This window comes from Suricata suricatta, chromosome 16 (genome assembly GCF_006229205.1).
Source record: "Suricata suricatta isolate VVHF042 chromosome 16, meerkat_22Aug2017_6uvM2_HiC, whole genome shotgun sequence".
Lineage (NCBI taxonomy): Eukaryota > Metazoa > Chordata > Mammalia > Carnivora > Herpestidae > Suricata > Suricata suricatta.
The window spans coordinates 24,695,378-24,701,431 of NC_043715.1; positions in this window are offsets into that span (position 1 = coordinate 24,695,378).

Below are 6,054 nucleotides of genomic sequence, written 5' to 3' on the forward strand. Positions count from 1 at the left end.
TCCATCACCTGACGAATGGATCAAGAAGATGTGGTATATATACACGATGGAGTACTACATGACAATGAGAGGGAATGACATATGGCCCTTTGTAGGAAAGTGGATGGACCTTGAGGGTGTCATACTGAGCGAAGTAAGCCAGGCAGAGAACGACAGAAACCATATGTTTGCACTCATAGGTCTAACAGGAAAACAGGAGAGACCTAATGGAGACCTGGGGGAGGGGAAGCGGGAAAGAGAGTTGGGGAGAGAGAGGGATGCAAAACTTGAAAGACTATTGAATGCTGAAAATGAACTGAGAGTTAAAGGGGAAGGGGGAGGGGGGAAAAGAGGTGGTGATGATGGTGGAGGGCACTTATGGGGAAGAGCACTGGGTGTTGTATGGAAAACGATTTGACAATAAAATATTATGGGGGGAAAAATGAAGGTACAAATAATGTAGAAAATAGTTTTCTTTTAGTCCAAGAGGCTGATGGTTCAGTATGAGCATCTAAGAACTGAAGCTTTAAGAAAGCCCACCCTCAAGTGTCTTGCAGAGCCAAAGGAATAAAGGAAATACCACAGCAGGCAAGACAAATGGTGGAAACCACTATATGTGAGTCTTGAGATCAGCACCTACTAGTTTTGTAAACTTGGCAAACTAATTTCAATCTTCTGTGTCACAGTTGTCTCATTTGTAAGATAGGTACATTCTCATCTACCTTGATGGCTTGTTTGTGGGTATTAAATACATAATGCATATAAAACATGTGAGACAGCCCCTGATGATACCTTATCTTTGTTATTATAGATTCCTATTTCATCTTTTCATAGAAAGTTGCATAGTACACCTATAGACCCATCTCAACTCCATCTGACAGCTTGCTGCTGTCTCTGTTCATTTCTTAAACTGAACCATTTTTGGTATAATCTCAAAGCAGTAAGGGAAATGCCACTTCATGTAGACAGATTACCAGATATGATCACTGCCCTATAAGACATCAAAATAAAACCACCCCATCCAATGTTTCACCTACCAACCATGATAAACCTGCTAGGATTGTTGCAAATTGACCCTGACCTTTTCAGAGCCCTTTGGATCCTTCATCCTAATACCCTTCTATGTGCCCAGGTTCTCCTGAAAAAAAAAAAGTATGTATATAGAGACAGATTATTTTAAGGCATTGTCTCATGTAATTAGGAAGACTAGCAAATCCAAAATCTGCCAGGTAGGCCACCAGGCTGGAGACTCAGTTCAAGTCTGAAGGCTGCCTATGGGAGAATTTCCTCTTGCTCAGAAGTTAGTCTTTTTTTTTTTTATTCAGGACCAACTGACTAGATAAGGTGCACCCACAGTATGGAGGACAATAAAGTCTACCAATTAAAGGGTTAATCCATCCATAAACATACTCACAGAAAAATCCAGAATAATGTTTGACTAAATATATGGATACCATGGCCCAGCAAACTTGACACATAAAATTAACCATCACAACCCTCTCTTAGGGCAGTTGTCTGAATCCTCTCAAGCCCACACAGGTTTTCATTTGTTCCTGGTTTTCTCTGTCCAGGTTTTAGCAGAAAGCCTTTAGTGCTGTGATACCAGTCACCAATTTTCCAGTTAGCGTAATAATCAAATAATAAAAAATAATAAAGTTTTAAAATGGGCAGAGGACCTGAAAAGACATTTTTCCAAAGAAGACATACATATGGTCAACAGGCACATGAAGATGCTCACCATCCCGAATCATCAGGGAAGAACAAATAAAAACCACAATGTGATATCACTATAATCAAAAGCACAAGAAACAAGTGTTGGCGAGGATGTGGAGAAAAAGGAACCCTCATGCACTGTTGCTGGGAATGTAAACCGGTGCAGCCACTGTGGAAAATAGTGTGGAGGTTCCTCAAAAGAAATTAAAAATAAAATTACCATATGATCCAGTAATTCCAACTGGGTATATACCCAAAGAAAACAAAAATACCAAATCAAAAAGATAAATGCACTCCTGTTTATTGTAGCATTACTGACAATAGCTTAGATATAGAAACAACCCAAGTATCCATTGACCGATGAATGGATATAGAAGATATTGTGAGGGCGCCTGGGTGGCTCAGTCAGTTGAGTGTCCAGCTTCTGCTCAGGTCATGATCTCATGGTTCGTGGGTTCGAGCCCCACGTCAGGCTCTGTGCTGACAGCCAGCTCAGAGCCTGGAGCCTATTTCAGATTCTGTGTCTCCCTCTCTCTCTCTGACCCTCCCCTGCTCATGCTGTCTCTCTCTGTCTCTCAAAAATAAATAAGACTTTTCTAAAAAACATTTTATTTTTTTAAAAACATTTTAAAAAGAAGATATTGTGTGTGTGTGTGTGTGTGCGCCCATGTGTGTGTAAAATGGAATATTAGTTAACAGTGGAAAATAAGATCTTGCCATTTGCAACAACATGGATGGACCTAGAGGGTATAATGCTAAGTGAAAGAAGTCAGAGAAAGACAAATACCATATGATTTCATTTGTATACGGAATTTAAGAAACAAAACAAATGAGCAAAGGGGGATAAAGGGAAAAATCAAGAAACAGACTCAATTATAGAGAATAAACTGATGGTTACCAGAAAGGAGGGGTTGGGGTTGGGTTAAATAGGTGCACTTGTCATGAAGAGTCCAAGGTAATGTAAGCAATTGTCCAATCACTACATTGTACACTAAAAACTAATACAACACTGTATGTTACCTAACTGGAATTAAAATAAAGACTTATAAAAAGAAACAAAACAAATGAACAAATAAGAGACAAAAAAACAGACATTTAAATACAGAGAATTAACTGGTGGTTGTCAGAGGGGAGGTAGGTGGCTGAAACAGATAAAGGGGATTAAGAGACACTTATCAGGATTGTCTAAACGGCTCAGTTGGTTGAGCATCCAACTCTTGACTTCATCTCACAGTTATGTTATGATCTCACAGTTCGTGAGTACAACAAACTGCAGTGACACTGTGAAGCCTGCTTGGGATTCTCTCTCTCTCCCTCCCTCTCTGCTTCTCCTTCACTCATGTTCTCTGTCTATAAAAACTGAATAAGTAAACATTAAAAAAAACAAGAGTATGCTTGGGGTCCCTGGGTACCTCAGTTGGTTAAGCGTCCGGCTTCGGCTCAGGTCATGATCCCACGGTTCGTGGGTTCGATCCCCGTGTCAGGGTATCTGTGCTGACAGCTCAGGGCTGTTTCAGATTCTGTGTCTCCCTCTCTCTCTGACCCTCCCCTGCTCGAGCTGTGTCTCTCTGTCTCTAAAAAAAAATAATAAAAAACAAAAAAATAAATAAAAACTAAAAAAAAACTAAAATATGCTTATCTTGATGGGCACTAAGAAAGGTATAGAATAGTTGAATCACTCCACTGTACACCTGAAACTAGTATAATACTGTTTGTGAATTATACTTGAATAAATTTTTAAAAAAGAACTATAATCATCAAAATCATAAATCTCCTATATCTTATGCTGTCCCACACTATACAGCATTGGATTCTTCAGAAAATGTAGTGTGTATCACAAATATGTATTGAGGACATACCAAATTCTAAGCTTTCACCAGTCTTAAATAAGGCAACAACAACAAAAAGCCCCCTGCTCACACAAAACTGACTTGCTTACTTCATACATTTAGAAACAAAATGTATGGAATGAAGATAATTCCTTTCACTGCATTTATCACAAGCAGAAACCAACAGGGCACTGTGACAGAGTTTAGAGATAGAGGGTAGGTTAGGGGCAATCGCCTAGGAAGGTCTCGCGGAGGCTGACATTTGACCTGAAATTGAAGGATCAGAAGGAGCCGGGCAGGAGAAGAGCCGAGAGCACCTCGGGGCAAGGGAACGACAGTAGATGAAGGGATCTTGAGAAGTCCAAGCAGCGTAATTAGAGGACCGAAGGTGAGAGGACACGTTTGGAGGTGAAGGGGCCAAGATCACATAGGATCTGCTAAGCCATCGAAGCGTTTGTATTGGATTAACAGGCCACAAGAAGATACAGATGTATTTTATGAGAGAATGTGGAACAAACCAACTTATATTTTTAAACCTACTCCTTGGGTTCCTATAGGGAAAATAGAATGAGAAGGTGGCCTGCAGTAACTGCCCTCATTTCTCTATCAACTCTCTGGAAGATTAGGCCCTCCCATTTATATTTATTCCAGTTGACAGAGTTGGGAAGTTTAGTTAAATGTTTCCATCATCTTACTTGTCTTTAATGGTTTAATTTCTGCCTGAATCCCGTTAGTCCAATAATAGAGGCTTAGTCACAATTTGGGATAATCCCTGAAGCTTGAACAGTCTTGGTTTTTACCTTGATCCATTCGCACCATTCTTTCAAGCAACAAGGGGCTTGTACACATTATTAGAGTTACGGATATGTTTTAACAGGGATATAGACAATGAAGACATTACAGTTCTTCAGAATCTCTTTATTAACAATTATGTGTACACTTAATTAAAACATTCATTGAATGTGTACTTTTTAGGCACTGTGCCAGTCATTAGGGTTATGGTAATGGTTAAGACAGGTTGGCCCTACTTGAGTAAGAATACATGACTGACTGAATGAATCTCAGAATATTAAAGTCAAAGGCCATACTAATACTAACAGAAGTTTTCTCCAATATAAGAATGTGTCTTCATGTAGAAATGGTGAATGATAGGATTGTTGTAGGATCAAATGTTTAAAACAGTTTGTCACAGCAACTAATATATAGTGAGATACATTTTAAAAAGCCATATTTATAGAGCTCTTGATGTCTGAAATGGAAGGGCTTAGAATTATAGCACTATTGTGATTTCCTGTCCTATAATCAAGGCTTGTTTGAGCTGCAGATGTCAATGGATTTTAGGAAGAGATTTTTATGTGGTCTGCTATGAATGAGCGATTTCTTAGCAGATTATCTACACCAGGTGGGTGCATCATTCAGTTATACTGAACAAACATGCTCTTGTGTATTAATATATGTTTTATCTATCAAAGAGGCCACAAGATTGGCTCTAGAAACAAAGTTAGCTTTAAAAAGCTAATTTATATACAAAAAGAGATATATAAATCTGAATCTGATTAACAGTAGAACAACATCTAGGGATCCACAGAGAGTCAGCACCACCACCTTCTAGACCAGGCAGAGGTAAGGTACTATAAGTATTAGTAGTAACAATCACATAGTTTGTATTATAAAAACATGTGACTTTATGAATACTAATCTTTTCTCCTGGATTGGTAGTAACAATAATAAATCCCATTTATTGAACATAATAATGATAATAGTTATAATGGCATTTATTGACACTTATTACGTATCTGTCCTAAGCACTTTATAACTGACTTAACCCTCCAGCCAGCCTAATGAAATGGTCTGTTGTCTCCACTTACTCACAGTGGAGTCAGGGCTTGGAAGGGTTATGCAAGTCACTGGTGGAAGTGATATTCAAACCAAGGCATTCTAAATCTAGAGCTGTGCTCACAATGAGTGTACTGTCCCAGTACAGAGGGGTAGTCTTGTGTAATATGCCTGCCAGGCCAGAGGTGCTGTTTTAGACCTCCTTCTCTCTGTGTGAGCAGAGGCTGTTCAGCAGCTCTCATGCTGGAAATGAGCAGTGTACAGCTGCCAATGGCAATGACACTGAAACCAACTCGACTGGTGGTAAAGAGGAGACTTTTGTAATAGCAAGCATAGGCTGCCAGGCATTTGCCAAAAATGTAGTCACAACACACCAGCTGAGAAAGCCACATTCTCTGTAAAATCTGCAATTCTGCACACCCTTGTTATACTATATTACTTCTGAGCATGCTAGATTTTAGAGCATTCTCTATGAGGAAAAAAAAAAAAAGCAAGCTCAGTAAATCCCAGTATTTTTACTGCCTTTGCCAAATTTGACATCTTTCAAAGTAACTGTGAGAAGCACGCACGATCTCTGCCAACTGCATGATTTAGCAGCTATAAAATCCCTCTGAATCAAACCCATTTGAAATAAAAAGGAACCTGCTTGAGAATTTCATTGCACTGTTGGATTCCTACTCAAAGATCAATCACCTCT